Source organism: Cherax quadricarinatus, chromosome 38 (genome assembly GCF_038502225.1).
Source record: "Cherax quadricarinatus isolate ZL_2023a chromosome 38, ASM3850222v1, whole genome shotgun sequence".
Taxonomy (NCBI): Eukaryota; Metazoa; Arthropoda; class Malacostraca; order Decapoda; family Parastacidae; genus Cherax; species Cherax quadricarinatus.
The window spans coordinates 22280649-22302827 of NC_091329.1; the positions used below are offsets into that span (position 1 = coordinate 22280649).

Genomic DNA, 22179 nt, shown 5'->3' on the forward strand with positions numbered 1-22179 from the left:
CTCTGTATTTGGGATTAACTGGTTCCTGGGAGTCTTCTAAATATTGATTTTTTTTTCAATATTGGATCAGTTTTTTTCTATAGTAAATAATATAAATTGTATTAATTCGTTGTAGACCCTGAAAGTTACTCTTCACAAACCATTTTAAGTCAGAATATTAGTTAATTAAACTTGTAAAATAACGTGTAGAAACAAGACATACATGAACCTGCAACAATTTTAACTCTTGTTGTCATATTACCACTTTTATTGTGCCTTTGTTTTATATAATAGAATATATGGTAGATGTTGACATGAATATTTCTTGACTACGTCAACAATATTTCTTGACTACGTCAACAATATTTCTTGACTACGTCAACAATATTTCTTGACTACGTCAACAATATTTCTTAACTACGTCAACAATATCTATTACATTTTCCTGTTTGGGAATAAATTCCTTATTTTAGTTCAATGGTGGCTCTTACAGGTTTCATTTAAGTTTTTTCCTTCACTATTCTTATTCAGGGTCATGATCACTTATTTTCAATAATAAAAGAAAAATAACACGAAGTTATACACAAAATAACAATTGAATAACAGGTCAAAAATCGTTCCCATAATAGTAACACTTGTGAATATCGCTACGTTTTCCTCGATTTTTTTTCCTAATATGTACTTGATTTTACGAATATATGTGCATCCGAATACACGGGTTCTACTGTATCTTGATATTTGTTACTGTGCGTTAAATTAGGGTTATTTAAATTAGCTGGTGTTAATCTGTATGTATAATTATCTGGCCTGGTAGGCAAAGCTCTCGCTTCACACGCTGAGGGTCCTGGTTCGATTCCCGGCAAAGTGGAAATATTGGGCGTGTTTCCTTACACCTGTTGTCTATGTTCACCCATCAGTAAAATAGGTACCTGGGTGTTAGTCGACTGGTGTGGGTCGCATCCTGGGACAAAAACTGACCTAATTTGTCCGAAATGCTCTGCATAACAAGGGACTTTCGATGTATTAGTATGTCATTGATGTCAGCTAGGACTGTATACCTTGTACATGTACTTGTAGAAATAAAGATATTATTATTATTATTATTATTATTATTATTATTATTATTATTATTATTATTATTATTATTATATAAAATACGAGTGTTTGGCATCTGGCAGCGCGGCGCGTATTGTAAAATATAGAGCGAGTATTTTCACAGCAGCCGTTAACGAAGTTGGAGGATGGGATGAATCACTAGGGGTGTGGTGCCTGTGCTGGAATGTGTATAGCTAGCACCAACAGCCAGACTGATCACTCCATCAACCCTGAGGCCTGACCTGAGACCTGGCCGAGGCGGTGATAACTTATCTACAGGTAGGTCGTTACGCCCTCTCAAGTTCTCATTAATTTACACTTACCAGGATTGAACTCGAGCAGCCACTTTTATGACCGTCATTTAGGAGTCAGTACGTGAAGACCCTCCGTGTTATTTCCGATAATAATCTTCCTCGGTTTACCTACCTACCTGGAGAGTATTCCGGGGATCAACACCCCCCCCCGGGGCCCTGTTCATGACCAGGTCTCCCGGTGGATCAGAGCCTGATCACCTAGGTTGTTACTGCTGGCCGAACGTAGTCCAACGTACGAACCACAGCCCCGCTGATCCGGCACTGACTTTAGGTATCTGTCCAGCTCCCTCTTGAAGACAGTCAGGGGCCTATTGGTAATTCCCCTTATGGCTGGTGGGAGGCTGTTGAACAGTCTTACATGAAGTACGACCCTGCAAACCTCCAGGGAGATACTAGGGTGCTCGTGGCTCAATTAGTAGCGACCTCAGCTCACACACAGAGGAACCAAGGATCGATCTCCGGAAATGTTGGGCATGTTTCTAATACCTGTTGCTCCTGTTCTAGCAGCAAGTAGGTACCTGGTTGTTAGTCGAGGGTTGTGGGTCGCACATCCTGGGGGACAAGATTAAAGGACCTCAGTGTAACTCATACAGTTTGACGACAGTGACTTTTTTGGATTATCCTGGGTTATTAACCCTCCTGGTTAATAATTCGAAGAAAATCTTCGTATTCTTCTTGTCACACAAGTTGAACAGATACCCGTTAAACACTGTGCACTCTGGCAGAAATATTCTTTTTAGTGTCTCACGATCATGTGAGATGACAGGTAAATGTCTGTGTCTGTTTGTCTGTCTCTTTGTTTTGATATCTGTGTAAACTGTTTGATTTTTTACTGCAGGAAAACAGAAAAAGGGAGAAATGTGGAGGGAGGGAACAGAGAGAGAAATGGCGAGGGAGGAAGGGAACACAGGTAGAGGGAGAGGTGTGGAGGGAGGGAGGGAGGGAGGGAGGGAGCAAGGTGGATGATGGTTCACAGTGGCCTGGCTCACCAGTTGTCTTGTGTACTGCCTCAGTGAGTGACGTGTTACTCTCCACCACTATAACTTGCTACCTAATACCTCACCAGCTTGGTACCTGCTACCTTATACTTCACTTTCTTGGTACCTGCTACCTAACACCTCACTAGCTTGGTACCTGCTACCTTATACGTCACTATCTTGATACCCGCTAACACCTCACCTCACTACCTTGATACCTGCTTCCTAATACTTCACTATCTTGATACCTGCTACCTTATACTCTACTATCTTGATACCTTCCACCTGATACTTCACTATCTTGATACCTTTCTTATACTTCACTATTTTGATACCTTCTTTATACTTCACTATCTTGATACCTTCCTTATACTTCGCTATCTTTATACCTGCTACCTTATATTTCACTATCTTGGTACCTGCTACCTAGCACCTCACTGTCTTGATACCTACTACCTTATACTTCACTATCTTGGTACCTGCTACCTTATACCTCACTTTCTTGGTACTGCTGTTTATACTTCACTGTCTTAGTACCTGCTACCTTATACCTCACCCCATAAACACCCCATCTTGGTACCTGCTACCTTATATCCAACCCCTCACACACGCCTCTGTTTAAACATTCTTTCTCAGTCCAGAACAGTATTCGAACCTGCGCACTCTGCATCAGTGTACACGGTACTTTTGCCACAGTCAAACCCCAGATGAGTATGGGCGCCTAGCCTGGATATAGGAATACACCACCTAGCTTCCCCTAGGCGCCCATACTTATCTGGTGTCTGGCTGTGTGGCAGAGTACTGTGTTCTTTAACGCAGAGTGCGCAGGTTCGAATCCTGTTCTGGATTGAGAGATAATGTTTATAAATGATTCCGTTCGTTTGTGAAGTGTTACTCACACCTCTGTATCCTGGTACCTTATATTCTGCCTCACACTTCTGTACGCTGGTACCTGATACTTTATACTCTGCCTGGTACCTGATACCTTATACTCTACCTCACATTATGTACCCTGGTACTTGATACTTTATACTCTGCCTGGTATCTGATACCTTATACTCTACCTCACATCTATGTACCCTGGTACTTGATACTTTATACTCTGCCCCACTCCCCTGTACCCTGGTACCTGATACTTTATACTCCCCTGGTACTCTGGTACCTTATACTCTGCCTAACACCTCTGTAAACTGGTACCTGATACCTTATACTCTGCCACACACCTCTATACCCTGGTACCTGATACTCTGCCTCACACCTCTGTACCCTGGTATCTGATACCTTATATTCTGCCTCACCTCTGTACCCTGGTACCTGATATCTTATACTCTGTACTCTGCCTCACACCTCTGTACCCTGGTACCTGATATACTCTATACTCTGCCTCACACCTCTGTACCCTGGTACCTGATACCTTATATTCTGCCTTTGTACCCTAGTACCTGTTACTTTATATTCTGCCTCACGTCTGTACCCTGGTACCTGATACCTTATATTCTGCCTCACGCCTCTGTGCCCTGGTACCTGATAAATTATACTCTGCCTCACAATTGTTCCCTGGTACTTTATACCCTCATTCCCCGCCCCACACCCTCACACTCCCTACACACCCCCTCGCCCCACACCCTCGCCCCACACCCTCGCCCCACACCCTCGCCCCACACCCTCACACCCCCGTCATACACCCTCGCCCCACACCCTCACATCCCCGCTCCACATCCTCACACCCCCGCCCTATACCCTCACACCTCTACCCCACACCCTCATTCCCCGCCCCACACCCTCACACCCCTCCCTACACACTCACACCCTCCCCCCACACCCTCACCCCCGTCATACACCCTCACATCCCCGCCCCACATCCTCAGCCCCGCCCTACACCTTCACACCCCCGCCCCACACCCCCGTCCCACACCCCCGTCCCACAGAGTAACCTCCCCCCAACCTCCACCTGGCCTCACTAGAGCAACTCTGCTCAGTAATGTCCCGTTATCCCTCAGTTTATAGGTGTCCCCGTCAGGGGTACAGTTTCTGCAACCTCTTCCCTCTCAATTGATTAATGTGTGTGTTTGTGTTTGTATGTGCAGGTAGTGTGGTAGTTACAGCAGCCATCACTTCCCTCATAGTGACCACAACGGCACATGTAAGTTCTTCACCTTATAATATCATGTAATACTCTGTCATATATCCTGTAATACTCTGTCGTATATATAATACTCTGTCTTGTATCCTATAATACTCTGTCGTATATCCTATAATACTCTGTCGTATATCCTATAATACTCTGTCGTATATCCTATAATACTCTGTCGTATATCCTATAATACTTTGTCGTATATTCTATAATATTTTTGTATCGTATATCCTGTAATACTTTTTTAAACACACTGGACGTCTCCCATGGAGGTTGGATGACCCCCCCCCCTTGCACATAAAAAAAAGAAGCTCCTTCACCGTCATTCAGTCACTGTCTTTGCAGAGAAGTATAGACATCAAAGTTCAGATGCCCTTCGAAACTGCAACATCCCCGCCCCTCCTTCAGAGTGCAAGCACTCTACTTCCCACACCCATCACGCAGTCCGGGTAACCAGTTTCCCTGAATGCCTTCATAAATGTTACCTTGTTCACACTCAAACAGCACGTCATGAAATAAAAAGCACGTGTGTTCACTCATTCCGACGTAACCTGAACAGCCCATGCCTCCTCTTCCTTCCACTTTAGTTTTATATACTCTGATCATCTTATTTTTGCTCCATTCTCTGTAAGTGCCCAAACCACCTCAACAATTCATCAGCTCTCTAATTTAAATTTCTGATAGCGCCACACCTAATCTCCAAGCCTCGAAAACCCCTGTAAGTGTAGCACTTTACTCTTGTACATTCCCCGTTTAATATCCATGGATAAAGTTCTTAGTCTTCACAGATGCCACACTGCACTACCCATATTTATTAAACTTCTTACATTGTATGGTTGACCTCGTCTATCATAGAACTATTTGCCGACACGTCCACTTCCAAATACCTGAACGTTCACATTCACTCTCTCCATACTCCTTCCTAGTCTGATATCCAGTATTTCATTTCCCAGATTTTTTCTTACTCTCCTCACCTTGCTCTTTCATATGTTCACTTTTAATTTCTTCTCACATAGCTATCATTCCAAATTCTTCCACCAACCTATGCTACTATTCAGAATCAAAAATATGAACTGTGTCATCAGCAAAGAGCAACTATGACAACTTCCACTTTACATCTAATTCGTTATCTTTAATTTCACACTTCTTCGTAACACCCTAGCGTTTTACAACCCCAACCATGGTGACGTCACGGATCTTTGTGTAAGGTCTTCATACACTGGCAAATATTTCCTTTCTCTCTTAAATACCTCAACACCAGCCTCACTACCTGCATGAAAACTTAGGGTATTATTGCTTTTAGTAACAGTCTACCTGTTCCTTACATTTCTACATCTGCCACATTATTCTCTTCTCCACCTTATCATATATGTCTTTCCTAAATCCATTATTGCAACATGAAGTTCCTTGTTTTTATCTAAGTACTTAGCAGCATCCGTCGTTCACATTTGTTTTATCTTAACCAAGGAACAATATACCCCCCCCCAACTACCACCATCGTCACCACAGCCGCCGCCGCCGCCTTCTACTACTGGTATTACCACCACCACCACTGCTATTACCAACACTACTACTACTATTACCACCACCACCACCAACACCATCACCACAACAACAATGACAATACTCACTGCTTATTGCCTCTTGATGCCTCACTTCCTCTTGTACCTCTGTATTCCTCTCCCATGTTGCACCCTGTCCCCCTCCCTCACTCTTCCACTCTCTCTCCTTTCCTCCTTCACTCTTCCTTATTTCCTAACCATGTTCATATCTCATACCTCACTATCCTCCCTCACTACCCAAGTGTCTCTACTGCTGCATCACCCTCACTACCCACATCTCTACTGCTGCATCACCCTCACTATCCTCCCTCACTACCCACATCTCTACTGCTGCATCTTCCTCACTATCCAAATCTCTACTGCTGCACCTCCCTCACTGACTCACCCTCCCTCACCATCATCCTGACTCACCCTCCCTCACCATCATCCTGACTCACGCTCCCTCACCGTCATCCTGACTCACGCTCCCTCACCGTCATCCTGACTCACCCTCCCTCCCCGTCATCCTGACTCACCCTCCCTCACCGTCATCCTGACTCACCCTCCCTCACCGTCATCCTGACTCACGCTCCCTCACCGTCATCCTGACTCACGCTCCCTCACCGTCATCCTGACTCACCCTCCCTCACCGTCATCCTGACTCACCCTCCCTCACCGTCATCCTGACTCACCCTCCCTCACCGTCATCCTGACTCACCCTCCCTCACCGTCATCCTGACTCACCCTCCCTCACCGTCATCCTGACTCACGCTCCCTCACCGTCATCCTGACTCACGCTCCCTCACCGTCATCCTGACTCACGCTCCCTCACCGTCATCCTGACTCACCCTCCCGCACCGTCATTCTGACTCACCCTCCCTCACCGTCATCCTGACTCACGCTCCCTCACCGTCATCCTGACTCACGCTCCCTCACCGTCATCCTGACTCACCCTCCCTCACCGTCATCCTGACTCACCCTCCCTCACCGTCATCCTGACTCACCCTCCCTCACCGTCATCCTGACTCACCCTCCCTCACCGTCATCCTGACTCACCCTCCCTCACCGTCATCCTGACTCACCCTCCCTCACCGTCATCCTGACTCACCCTCCCTCACCGTCATCCTGACTCACCCTCCCTCACCGTCATCCTGACTCACCCTCCCTCACCTTCATCCTGACTCACGCTCCCTCACCGTCATCCTGACTCATGCTCCCTCACCGTCATCCTGACTCACGCTCCCTCACCGTCATCCTGACTCGCCCTCCCTCACCGTCATCCTGACTCGCCCTCCCTCACCGTCATCCTAACTCTCCCTCACCGTCATCCTGACTCACCCTCCCTCACCGTCATCCTGACTCACCCTCCCTCACCGTCATCCTGACTCACGCTCCCTCACCGTCATCCTCCCTCACCGTCATCCTGACTCACGCTCCCTCACCGTCATCCTGACTCACCCTCCCTCACCGTCATCCTGACTCACCCTCCCTCACCGTTATCCTGACTCACGCTCCCTCACCGTCATCCTGACTCACGCTCCCTCACCGTCATTCTGACTCACGCTCCCTCACCGTCATCCTGAATCACCCTCACCGTCATCCTGACTCACCCTCCCTCACCTTCATCCTGACTCACCCTCCCTCACCGTCATCCTGACTCACGCTCCCTCACGTCATCCTGACTCACCCTTCCTCACCTTCATCCTGACTCACCCTCCCTCACCGTCATCCTGACTCACGCTCCCTCACCCTCATCCTGACTCACGCTCCCTCACCGTCATCCTGACTCACACTCCCTCACCGTCATCCTGACTCGCCCTCCCTCACCGTCATCCTGACTCGTCCTCCCTCACCGTCATCCTGACTCGCCCTCCCTCACCGTCATCCTGACTCGCCCTCCCTCACCGTCATCCTGACTCACGCTCCGTCACCGTCATCCTGACTCGCCCTCCCTCACCGTCATCCTGACTCGCCCTCCCTCACCGTCATCCTAACTCTCCCTCACCGTCATCCTGACTCACCCTCCCTCACCGTCATCCTGACTCACCCTCCCTCACCGTCATCCTGACTCACCCTCCCTCACCGTCATCCTGACTCACCCTCCCTCACCGTCATCCTGACTCACCCTCCCTCACCGTCATCCTGACTCACCCTCCCTCACCGTCATCCTGACTCACCCTCCCTCACCGTCATCCTGAATCACCCTCCCTCACCGTCATCCTGACTCACCCCCTCACCGTCATCCTGACTCACCCTCCCTCACCGTCATCCTGACTCACCCTCCCTCATCGTCATCCTGACTCACCCTCCCTCACCGTCATCCTGACTCACCCTCCCTCACCGTCATCCTGACTCACGTTCCCTCACCGTCATCTTGACTCACCCTCCCTCACCGTCATCCTGACTCACCCTCCCTCACCGTCATCCTGACTCACGCTCCCTCACCGTCATCCTGACTCACGCTCCCTCACCGTCATCCTGACTCACGCTCCCTCACCGTCATCCTGACTCACCCTCACCGTCATCCTGACTCACCCTCCCTCACCTTCATCCTGACTCACCCTCCCTCACCGTCATCCTGACTCACCCTCCCTCACCGTCATCCTGGCTCAGCCTCCCTCACCGTCATCCTGACTCACTCTCCCTCACCGTCATCCTGACTCACCCTCCCTCACCGTCATCCTGACTCACCCTCCCTCACCGCCATCTTGACTCACGCTCCCTCACCGTCATCCTGACTCTCCCTCACCGTCATCCTGACTCACCTTCCCTCACCGTCATCCTGACTCCCTCACCGTCATCCCACCCACTCACCCTCACCGTCAGCCCGCCCATTCACCCTCCCTCACTGTCATCCCGCCCACTCACCCTCCCTCACCGTCATCCCGCCCACTCACCCTCCCTCACCGTCATCCCGCCCCCTCACCCTCCCTCACTGTCATCCCGCCCACTCACCCTCACCGTCATCCCGCCCACTCACCCTCACCGTCATCCCGCCCATTCACCCTCACTGTCATCCCGCCCACTCACCCTCCCTCACTGTCATCCCGCCCACTCACCCTCCCTCACCGTCATCCCGCCCACTCACCCTCCCTCACTGTCATCCCGCCCACTCACCCTCCCTCACCGTCATACCGCCCCATCACCCTCCCTCACCGTCATCCCGCCCACTCACCCTCCCTCACTGTCATCCTGCCCACTCACCCTCCCTCACCGTCATCCCGCCCACTCACCCTCCCTCACCGTCATCCCGCCCACTCACCCTCCCTCACCGTCATCCCGCCCATTCACCTTCCCTCACTGTCATCCCGCCCACTCTCCCTCCCTCACCGTCATCCCGCCCACTCACCCTCCCTCACTCATCCCGCCCACTCACCCTCCCTCACCGTCATCCCGCCCCCTCACCCACCCTCACCGTCATCCCGCCCACTCGCCCTCCCTCACTGTCATCCTGCCCACTCACCCTCCCTCACCGTCATCCCGCCCACTCACCCTCCATCACCGTCATCCCGCCCACTCACCCTCCCTCACCGTCATCCCGCCCACTCACCCTCCCTCACCGTCATCCCGCCCATTCACCTTCCCTCACTGTCATCCCGCCCACTCACCCTCCCTCACTGTCATCCCGCACACTCACCCTCCCTCACCGTCATCCCGCCCACTCACCCTCCCTCACTCATCCCGCCCACTCACCCTCCCTCACCGTCATCCCGCCCCCTCACCCTCCCTCACCGTCATCCCGCCCACTCGCCCTCCCTCACTGTCATCCCGCCCCCTCACCCTCCCTCACCGTCATCCCGCCCCCTCACCCTCCCTCACCGTCATCCCGCCCACTCACCCTCCCTCACTGTCATCCTACCCACTCACCCTCCCTCACCGTCATCCCGCCCCCTCACCCTCCCTCACCGTCATCCCGCCCAATCCCCCTCCCTCACCGTCATCCCGCCCATTCACCCTCCCTCACCGTCATCCCGCCCAATCACCCTCCCTCACCGTCATCCCGCCCACTCAACCTCCCTCACCGTCATCCCGCCCACTCACCCTCTCTCACCGTCATCCCGCCCACTCACCCTCCTTCACTGTCATCCCGCCCACTCACCCTCCCTCACCGTCATCCCGCCCACTCACCCTCATTCACTGTCATCCCGCCCACTCACTCTCCCTCACCGTCATCCCGCCCACTCACCCTCCCTCACTGTCATCCCGCCCACTCACCCTCACCGTCATCCCGCCCACTCACCCTCCCTCACCGTTATCCCGCCCGCTCACCCTCACCGTCATCCAGCCCACTCACCCTCACCGTCATCCCGCCCACTCACCCTCCCTCACTGTCATCCCGCCACTCACCGTCATCCCGCCCACTCACCTTCCTTCACTCATCCCGCCCACTCACCCTCCCTCACCGTCATCCCGCCCACTCACTCTCCCTCACCGTCATCCCGCCCACTCACCCTCCCTCACCGTCATCCCCCCCACTCACCCACCCTCACCGTCATCCCGCCCACTCACTCTCCCTCACCCTCATCCCGCCCACTCACCCTCACCGTCATCCCGCCCACTCACCCTCCCACACCGTCATCCCGCCCACTCACCCTCCCTCACCGTCATCCCACCCACTCACCCTCCCTCACCGTTATCCCGCCCACTCACCCTCCCTCACTGTCATCCCGCCCACTCACCCTCACTGTCATCCCGCCCACTCACCCTCCCTCACTATCATCCCGCCCACTCACCCTCCCTCACTATCATCCCGCCCACTCACCCTGACTATCATCCCGCCCACTCACCCTCCCTCACCGTCATCCCGCTCACTCACCCTCCCTCACCGTCATCCCGCCCACTCACCCTCACCGTCATCCCACCCACTCACTCCCTCACCGTCATCCCGCCCACTCCCACACCCTCATCCCGCCCACTCACCCTCCCTCACTGTCATCCCGCCCACTCACCCTCACTGTCATTCCGCCCACTCACCCTCACTGTCATTCCGCCCATTCACCCTCCCTCACTGTCATCCCGCCCACTCACCCTCCCTCACCGTCATCCCCCCCACTCACCCTCCCTCAATGTCATCCCGCCCACTCACCCTCCCTCACCGTCATCCCGCCCACTCACCCTCCCTCACCGTCATGCCGCCCACTCACCCTCCCTCACCGTCATGCCGCCCACTCACCCTCCCTCACCGTCATCCCGCCCACTCACCCTCCCTCACCGTCATACCGCCCACTCACCCTCCCTCACCGTCATCCCGCTCACTCACCCTCCCTCACCGTCATCCCGCCCACTCACCCTCCCTCACCGTCATCCCGCCCACTCACCCTCCCTCACTGTCATTCCGCCCACTCACCCTCCCTCACCGTCATCCCGCCCACTCACCCTCCCTCACCGTCATGCCGCCCACTCACCCTCCCTCACCGTCATCCCGCCCACTCACCCTCCCTCACCGTCATCCCGCCCACTCACCCTCCCACACCGTCATCCCGCCCACTCACCCTCCCTCACTGTCATCCCGCCCACTCACCCTCCCTCACCGTCATGCCGGCCACTCACCCTCCCTCACCGTCATCCCGCCCACTCACCCTCCCTCACCGTCATCCCGCCCACTCACCCTCCCTCACCGTCATCCCGCCCACTCACCCTCCCTCACTGTCATCCCGCCCACTCACCCTCCCTCACCGTCATCCCGCCCACTCACCCTCCCTCACGGTCATCCCGCCCACTCACCCTCCCTCACCGTCATCCCGCCCACTCACCCTCACCGTCATCCCGCCCACTCACCCTCCCTCACCGTCATCCCGCCCACTCACCACAACTCCTCTAGAAATATCATTCCATCTTTTATACACCTCTGATGATTTTCGTGGTTTTCCCTCCCCTGGTAGGCCAACCTGTAGCCAGTCTTCCAAGTTGACCGCCTGTTTAACTAGGCTATTGTTGCTTGTGGCCCACTGGTCCACATATCCATCACAACCTGGTTGATGTGGCACTTGGCGGAGGTAATGGAGCAGTTTCATTTTAAAATCTTTTACAGTTAGTTGTTCTAGCAATATTTCTGAAATCTGGTGGTAACGACTGTTGATACAGTGCTGCCTCATCCTGACACAGCCTCCCTGAGTTTATCTTATACTTTCACCCATATCTCTCATTATAGAACAATATATAGTGTTTAGGGTTGGAGTGAGGCCCTCCAGTATCATCTATGTATATTGTTATCATGTATCTCTCTTCTTCACTTCAGAGAATCCACTCCAAGTGATTTGAGTCATTCTCACTACTCGAGAAGTTTTATAAGATGTAAGGAGGCAGTGAAGTATATATGGTTGTGGCAGCGCTGTCATCTTCTCTGCCTTGAACCAAGCTGTGACAACACCAGTGTTTCCTGAGAACACTAGTGTTTCCTGAGAACACCAGTGTTTCCTGAGAACACCAGTGTTTCCTGAGAACACCAGTGTTTCCTGAGAACACTAGTGTTTCCTGAGAACACCAGTGTTTCCTGAGAACACCAGTGTTTCCTGAGAACACCAGTGTTTCCTGAGAACACCAGTGTTTCCTGAGAACACCAGTGTTTCCTGAGAACACCAGTGTTTCCTGAGAACACCAGTGTTTCCTGAGAACACTAGTGTTTCCTGAGAACACCAGTGTTTCCTGAGAACACCAGTGTTTCCTGAGAACACCAGTGTTTCCTGAGAACACCAGTGTTTCCTGAGAACACCAGTGTTTCCTGAGAACACCAGTGTTTCCTGAGAACACTAGTGTTTCCTGAGAACACCAGTGTTTCCTGAGAACACCAGTGTTTCCTGAGAACACCAGTGTTTCCTGAGAACACCAGTGTTTCCTGAGAACACCAGTGTTTCCTGAGAACACCAGTGTTTCCTGAGAACACCAGTGTTTCCTGAGAACACCAGTGTTTCCTGAGAACACCAGTGTTTCCTGAGAACACCAGTGTTTCCTGAGAACACCAGTGTTTCCTGAGAACACCAGTGTTTCCTGAGAACACCAGTGTTTCCTGAGAACACCAGTGTTTCCTGAGAACACCAGTGTTTCCTGAGAACACCAGTGTTTCCTGAGAACACCAGTGTTTCCTGAGAACACCAGTGTTTCCTGAGAACACCAGTGTTTCCTGAGAACACTAGTGTTTCCTGAGAACACTAGTGTTTCCTGAGAACACCAGTGTTTCCTGAGAACACCAGTGTTTCCTGAGAACACCAGTGTTTCCTGAGAACACCAGTGTTTCCTGAGAACACCAGTGTTTCCTGAGAACACCAGTGTTTCCTGAGAACACCAGTGTTTCCTGAGAACACCAGTGTCTTCTGAGAACACCAGTGTCTCCTGAGAACACCAGTGTCTCCTGAGAACACCAGTGTCTCCTGAGAACACCAGTGTCTCCTGAGAACACCAGTGTCTCCTGAGAACACCAGTGTCTCCTGAGAACACCAGTGTCTCCTGAGAACACCAGTGTTTCCTGAGAACACCAGTGTTTCCTGAGAACACCAGTGTTTCCTGAGAACACCAGTGTTTCCTGAGAACACCAGTGTTTCCTGAGAACACCAGTGTTTCCTGAGAACACCAGTGTTTCCTGAGAACACCAGTGTTTCCTGAGAACACCAGTGTTTCCTGAGAACACCAGTGTTTCCTGAGAACACCAGTGTTTCCTGAGAACACCAGTGTTTCCTGAGAACACCAGTGTCTCCTGAGAACACCAGTGTCTCCTGAGAACACCAGTGTCTCCTGAGAACACCAGTGTCTCCTGAGAACACCAGTGTTTCCTGAGAACACAAGTATTATCATGTCTCACTCTTCCTCTTATCAAACTTCTCATTGTTCACCCCTTGTAGTTTTATCTTCTTATTGTAGTATATAAATAATACATCTCTTAGTATTACTCTTCCTCCCACACCCTTCCTGCCTTACCCCTCTCAGAGTCTTGTATATCTTCCCTCAACATACCTACCTGGCTACCTCTAACTCCGCTTGTGCTACATAAATGTGATAAACCTTCACAAAACAGTACCAATAATAATAATAATAATAATAATAATAATAATAATAATATATTTACTACAAGTGCATATACAAGGTATACAGTCCTAGGTGACATCAATAACATACTACTCTATAGAAAGCCGCTTGTTATGCAGAGTATTTCGGGCAAATTAGGTCGGTTTTTGTCCCAGGATGCGACCCACACCAGTCGACTAACACCCAGGTACCCATTTTACTGATGGATGAACATGGTCAGCAGGTGTCTTCAGGAAACACGTCTTTAATGTTTTCCAGCCGTACCGGGAATTCGAACTCCGGACCTCAGTGTGTGAGCTGAGTGCGCTAGTGATCCAGCTACGGGACACTCAGCTAAAATACAGCTACAACTGTATACTCACATCTACCTAACAAAACACTTCAGTTTAATAGATTTCTTAAAAATATATAAAATCACTATTATTATTATCATTATATTATCATTATTATTATTAATTTATCTGAGGAAGGGGTCCCACCTGATTTTTTTTCCTTCGTCCAACTTTTCGTTTTAATTTCGCTCAAAACTCGAGAACTCGTCATCCAGTCAGCTTCAAGTTTCAGTGCTGGTGTATGGCAACTGGTACCAAATTCTTGGAACAGTTAGCATGCACAAGTGCCCTCTGATCAAAGTTGCAGAATCCTCTCGCAACTTAACGTTCAGGGACTTAATGTTCAAGAAAGATGCCACATGATTCCAGGACAGCGGAGAATAAAATTATAATGTACGGATGTGAGCGACAGACACACCGACAGACACACCGACAGACACACCGACAGACAGACACACCGACAGACACACCGACAGACAGACACACCGACAGACAGACACACCGACAGACACACCGACAGACAGACACACCGACAGACACACCGACAGACAGACACACCGACAGACACACCAACAGACACACCGACAGACAGACACACCGACAGACAGACACACCGACAGACAGACACACAGACAGACACACCGACAGACACACCGACAGACACACCGACAGACACACCGACAGACACACCGACAGACACACCGACAGACACACCGACAGACAGACACACCGACAGACAGACACACCGACAGACACACCGACAGACAGACACACCGACAGACAGACACACCGACAGACAGACACACCGACAGACAGACACACCGACAGACAGACAAACGGAGACACACACCGACAGAAACAAACGGACACACACACACACACACACACACACACACACACACACACACACACACACACACACACACACACACACACACACACACACACACACAGTTCCACACAAGAGATTGGTGCAAAAACTGGAGGACCAAGCAGGGATAACAGGGAAGGCACTACAATGGATCAGGGAATATTTGTCAGGAAGACAGCAGCGAGTCATGGTACGTGGCGAGGTGTCGGAGTGGGCACCTGTGACCAGCGGGGTCCCACAGGGGTCAGTCCTAGGACCAGTGCTGTTTCTGGTATTTGTGAACGACATGACGGAAGGAATAGACTCTGAGGTGTCCCTGTTTGCAGATAACGTGAAGTTGATGAGAAGAATTCACTCGATCGAAGATCAGGCAGAACTACAAAGGGATCTGGACAGGCTGCAGACCTGGTCCAGCAATTGGCTCCTGGAGTTCAATCCCACCAAGTGCAAAGTCATGAAGATTGGGGAAGGGCAAAGAAGACCGCAGACGGAGTACAGTCTAGGTAGCCAGAGACTACAAACCTCACTCAAGGAAAAAGAGCTTGGGGCGAGTATAACACCAGGCACATCTCCTGAAGCGCACATCAACCAAATAACTGCTGCAGCATATGGGCGCCTAGCAAACCTCGGAACAGCATTCCGACACCTTAGGCCCATATTGGAGTATGCGGCACCAGTTTGGAACCCACACCTAGCCAAGCACGTAAAGAAACTAGAGAAAGTGCAAAGGTTTGCAACAAGACTAGTCTCAGAGCTAAGAGGTATGTCCTACGAGGAGAGGTTAAGGGAAATCAACCTGACGACACTAGAGGACAGGAGAGATAGGGGGGACATGATAACGACATACAAAATACTGAGAGGAATTGACAAGGTGGACAAAGACAGGATGTTCCAGAGATGGGACACAGTTGGAAGTTGAAGACACAGATGAATCACAGGGATGTTAGTAAGTATTTCTTCAGCCACAGAGTAGTCAGGAAGTGGAATAGTTTGGGAAGCGATGTACTGGAGGCAGAATCCATACATAGCTTTAAGCAGAGGTATGATAAAGCTCACGGTTCAGGGAGAGTGACCTAGTAGCGATCAGTGAAGAGGCGTAGCCAGGTGCTCGGACTCGACCCCTGCAACCTCAGCTAGGTGAGTACAACTAGGTGAGTACACACACACACACACACACACACACACACACACACACACACACACACACACACACACACACACACACACACACACACACACACACACACGGAAAAGATTATCGGGAGGAGAGTGGTAGAGCATCTAGAACGGAACAGGCTTATAAACGACAACCAGCACGGATTCAGTGAAGGAGAATCCTGTGTCACAAACCTTCTGGGGTTTTATGACAAGGTGACGGAAGTATGACACGAGATAGAGGGGTGGGTTGATGGCATTTTCTTGGACTGCAGGAAGGCCTTCGACACAGTTCCTCACAAGAGATTAGTGCAAAAGCTAGAGGATTAGGCACACATAACAGGGAGGGCACTGCAGTGGATCAGAGAATACCTGACAGGGAGGCAACAATGAGTTATGGTACGTGATGAGGTATCACAGTGGGCGTCTGTGACGAGCGGGATTCCACAAGGGTCGGTCCTAGGACCTGGAGTTTACCTGGAGAGAGTTCGGGGGGTCAACGCCCCCGCGGCCCGGTCTGTGACCAGGCCTCGTGGTGGATCAGGACTATTTTTGGTACTATTTTTAGTACTATTTTTGGTATATGTGAAAGACATGATGGAAGGGATAGACTCGGAAGTGTCCCTGTTTGCAATGATGTGAAGTTAATGAGGAAAATTAAATCAGATGAGGATCAGGCAGGATTAAAAAGAGACCTGGACAGACTGGACACGTGGTCCAGCAACTGGCTCCTTGAAATTAACCCCCTCCAGATGCAAAGTCATGAAGCTTGGAGAAGGGCAAAGAAGACCTCAGACAGAGTATAGGCTAGGAGGCCAAAGACTGCAAACCTCACTCAAGGAAAAGGATCTTGGGGTGAGTATAATACCGAGCACATCTTAGGCTCACATTAACCAGATAACTGCTGCAGCATATGGGTGCCAGGCAAACTTGAGAATAGCGTTCCGGTACCTCAGTAAGGAATCGTTCAAGCCTCTGTAAACCGTGTACGTCAGGCCCACAATGGAGTATGCAGCACCAGCTTGGAACCTACACCTGGTCAAACACGTCAAGAAATTAGAGAAAGCGTAAAGGTTTGCAACAAGACCAGTTCCAGAACTAAAGAGATTGTCCTACGAAGAAAAGTTAAGGGAAATTGACATGACGACACTAGAGGACAGGAGGGTTAGGGGAGACATGATAACTACATACAAAATACTGCGAGGAATTGACAAGGTGGACAGAGACAGGATGTTCCAGAGATGGGACACACAAGCAAGGGGTCACAATTGGAAGGTGAAGACTCAGGCGAGTCAAAGGGATGTTAGGCAGTATTTCTTAAGTCATAGTGTTGTCAGGAAGTGGAAAGTCTGGCGAGTGATGTAGTGGAGGCAGGAACCATACATAGCTTTAAGACGAGGTATGATAAAGCTCAGGGAGCAGAGAGAGAGAGAGAGAGAGAGAGAGGACCTAGTAGTGTTCAGTGAAGAGGCGGGGCCAGGAGCTGAGTATCGACCCCTGCAACCACAATTAGGTGAGTACACGCTCCCACCCTCGCTCCCACACCCACTCATTCACACAAACACAAACATACAAACAACTACGCACTCATTCACTCTCACTCTCTCTCTCTCTCTCTCTCTCTCTCTCTCTCTCTCTCTCTCTCTCTCTCTCCCCTCTTTCTACCTTTTTCTCTATCCCTCTCTCCCTCAGCCAGGAGACCCGTGGAAACTGACCGGGTTCCCCCACCCTCCTCTCTCGCTCTCTCTCCCACAGTCCTTTTCCCTCACCCTCCTCTCTCTCTAGACTTCTCTCTCCCTCTCCCTCTTTCTATCTTTCTCTCTCCTCCTCCCTCGCATTTCTTTCTCTCATAGCCTTTTCCCCTCACCCTCTCTCTGTCTCTCTGTCTGTCTGTCTCTCTCTCTCTCTCTCTCTCTCTCTCTCTCTCTCTCTCTCTCTCTCTCTCTCTCTCTCTCTCTCTCTCTCTCTCTCTCTCATTCTCTCCCCCATAATCCTATCCCCCAGCCTCCTCTATCTCTCTCTCTAGGCTTCTATCTCCCTCTCTATCTTTCTCCCCCTCCCTCGCATTTCTCTCATGGCCTTTTCCCTCACCCTCTCTATATGTACCCTTTCTCTCCCCCTCTCATTTCTTTCTCCCTCTCTACCCTTTCTCTCCCCTCCTTGTTTCTCTCTCTCTCTCCCTCCCCTAGTCTTATCCCTCACCCCCATCCTCCCTTCTCTCTCTCCCTCTTTCTACCCAGTCTCTCTCCCCTTCTTATTCTCTCTCTCCCTCTTCTAGCCTTCTCCCTCCCCCTCTTTTTCTCTCTCTCCTCTAGCCTTCTCCCCCCCCCACACACACACCCTGAAAATACATAAACTTCTCTCTGTGGTAAAATACATAAGCTTCTTTCTGTGGTAAGAAAAAAAATGGGTGGCCTTAGAGGGCAGAAAACCAGAGATCTGGTGGACGAACCTGGGAGGAAAGATTGGGAGTTAGAGCTCCAAAAAAGTGAAGAGTGGGGAAGGAAGATAGAAGAGCTTGGCAAGATAATGGAGGAGAGGATAGCTGAAGAATGCAGGAAGTGGGAGCTACAAGTCTTAGCAGCAGAAGCTAGGATACAGTGCCTGGAAGAGAAACTAAAAAACCGAAGACAGATTAGGGAGACAAATGACAATTCAGATGTGACATCAGGAAATTCTGGCAGGCACAGACAAGGGGACGGTAAGAAACAAAGGAGATATGCCGTACGCGAAGGCCCTATCAGACCCACGTGGGGCCAGGGAAAAGACAAGGAGCACACTAAGATCAAATGACAGGTCTGAAGACAATGAAGGTATGTTATATGCAGAGACTCTAACAGCCAACTGCAGTAGCAAGGAACAGCTGATCATAGAAGTTTCAGAAATGACAGGGATTGAAGGCAAGAACATTTCAGTGGATGGAACTAAAACACCTTAGAGGATGCAGATGGAGACTCAGTAGAAGGAGGAAAGGGAGAGGTCAGTTTTTGTCTACGGGCTCCAAGAAGCCGATTGGGATAACTTCAAAGAAATAAAACAGGAAGAGGAAAAAATGATTGAAGGCATCATGAAAACAATAGGTGAGGGCGATATGACCCAGGTGACAAAGTTTTCGAGAATTGGTTGGTTTGTGAGTGGAAGGAAAAGGCCTGTCAAAGTAATTTTCAAGGAAGAATCAGCTCAAACCAGGATCCTGCAAGAGAGAGCACGACTGAGGGACAAACCGGGGTACCAGAGAGTATACCCTGATTGCGACAGAACACAAGAAGAAAGGACTACACTGAAAGAGGGGGTACAGAGGTGCAAGGAGGAATGAGAGGCAATGATGAAGATGAGCAGGACCCAGACACAGCAGGAAGGGCAAACACACCACGCAGAATCTCCCACAGAAAGACTCAAACCGCAACAATCCCAACGCAACTGAGCAATTTGAACCAAAATCCACCCACTGTTCCCTCTGCCACCAACCCCCACATCACAAACCTTACCCCAACAGCTGCCCCCTATGGGCATTCTGACCCCACCCTCCTCATCACAAACCCCACCCACACCACAGACCTCCATAGGCCCCCACCAAGGCTCTCACTCCCCTAACCCCAATATTCTCCCAAGACCACAGTTCCTGATCAGCCGGGCTGTGGCTCGTACGTTGGTTTGCGTGCAGCCAGCAGCAACAGCCTGGTTGATCAGGCGCTGATCCACCAGGAGGCCTGGTCACAGACCGGGCCGCGGGGGCGTTGACCCCCGAAACTCTCTCCAGGTAAACTCCAGGTAAATAGAAAAGAAGGTGAAGGTTTGGTACACAAACGTGGACAGAATAACGAATAAATATGAGGAGTGGCACGAAAGAATCAGCGAGAAATCCCCAGACATCATAGCAGTCACAGAAACGAAACTCCATGAGACAATAACAGACACATTCTTCCCACTGGGATATCAGATCCTGAAGAAAGATAGGAGTAGAGGGTGAGGAGGGGTTGCACTGCTCATAAAAAACTGATGAGGATTTGAGGAAAAGGAAGGCATGGACATGATTGGAGAAAGGGACTACATAGTAGGTACAATTTAGTCTGGAGAACATAAAGTAGTCATTGGAGTGATGTATAACCCACCACAGAACTGCAGGAGGCCAAGAGAGGAGTACGAAGAAAACAGAGCGATGGTGAACACACTGGCTGAGGCGGCAAGAAGACCTCACTCGAGCAGAGCAAAGTTACTGGTAATGGGCGGTTTCATCCACAGGGAGATCGACTGGGAAAACCTGGAGTCACATGGGGGTTCCGAAACATGGAGAGCCAAGATGATGGATGTGGTACTTGAAAACTTCATGCATCAACATGTCAGGGACACTACCAGAGAAAGAGGGGAGGATGAGCCAGCAAGACTGGATCTTGTGTACACCCTGTGTGGTTCAGACATTGAGGACATCACTTACGAGAGGCCCCTTGGAGCTAGCGATCACTTGGTTCTGAGTTTTGATTATGTAGTAGAGTTACAAGTGGAGAAGGTAACAGGAATTGAATGGGAAAAGCCAAACTATAAAAGGGGGGACTACACAGGTATCAGGGACTTCCTGCAGCAGATTCAGTGGGACAGAGAACTGGTAGGAAAATCAGTAAACGAGATGATGGAATATGTAACAACAAAGTACAAGGAGGCAGAGGAAAGTTTTGTTCCCAAGGGAAATAGAAATAATAGGAAGACCAAAGCAAGTCCTTGGTTTACCCGAAGGTGTAGGGAGGCAAAAACTAAGTGCACCAGATAATGGAAAAGGTACAGGAGGCAAAGGACCCAGGAAAATAAGGAGATTAGTAGAAGAGCCAGAAACGAGTATGCACAGATAAAGAGGGAGGCCCAGCGACAGTACGAAAACGACATAGCATCGAAAGTCAAGTCTGACCTGAAACTGCTGTATAGCCACATTAGGAGGAAGACAACAGTCAAAGACCAGGTGATAAGGCTGAGGAAAGAAGGTGGAGAACTCACAAGAAGCGATCAAGAGGTATGTGAGAAGCTCAACATGAGATTTAAGGAAGTATTTACAGTGGAGACAGGAAGGCCTCTGGAGGGACAGACCAAAGGGGGACACCAGCAAGGAATATACCAACAAGTGTTGGATGACGTACATACAAATGAGGAGGAGGTGAAGAAACTGCTAAGGGACATCAATGCCTCAAAGGCAATGGGACCGGACAACATCTCCCTGTGGGTCCTTAGAGAGGGAGTGGATGTACTGTGTGTGCCACTTACCACAATCTTCAACACATCCCTGGAAACTGGGCAACTACCTGAGGTATGGAAGACGGCAAATGTAGTTCTCATTTTTAAAAAAAGGAGACAGAAAAGAGGCACTAAACTATAGACCTGTGTCACTGACGTGTATAGTATGCAAAGTTATGGAGAAGATTATCAGGAAGAGAGTGGTGGAGCACCTGAAACGGAACAAGAGTATAAACGCCAACCAGCATGGATTCATGGAAATCAAATCCTGTGTCACAAACCTTCTGGAGTTTTATGATAAAGTAACAGAAGTAAGACACGAGAGAGTGGGGTGGGTTGATTGCATCTTCTTGGACTGCAAGAAGGCCTTTGACACAGTTCCTCACAAGAGATTAGTGCAGAAGCTAGAGGATCAGGCGCATATAACAGGAAGGGCACTGCAATGGATCAGAGAATACCTGACAGGGAGGCAACAACAAGTCATGGTACGTAATGAGGTATCACAGTGAGCACCTGTGACGAGCGCGGTCCCACAGGGGTCG

The 22179-nt window shown here is 50.4% G+C and overlaps 1 protein-coding gene across 7 annotated transcripts in view; it reads left to right on the forward strand.

Annotated features, from left to right (window-relative positions):
• Positions 1-22179, forward strand: part of LOC128693051 (PTB domain-containing engulfment adapter protein 1) — a 325835-nt gene that overhangs the window by 58912 nt on the left and 244744 nt on the right. The window contains exons 1-2 of one of the 7 annotated variants that reach the window (XM_053782554.2): positions 2382-2400; positions 4453-4508. The exons of 5 other annotated variants lie outside the window; for them this stretch is intronic. The gene's annotated coding sequence lies outside the window, so the exon portion shown is untranslated. Of the gene's footprint in view, positions 1-2381; positions 2401-4452; positions 4509-22179 lie in introns of those variants that run through there. One more of the 7 variants, XM_070092167.1, reaches the window with a different exon arrangement.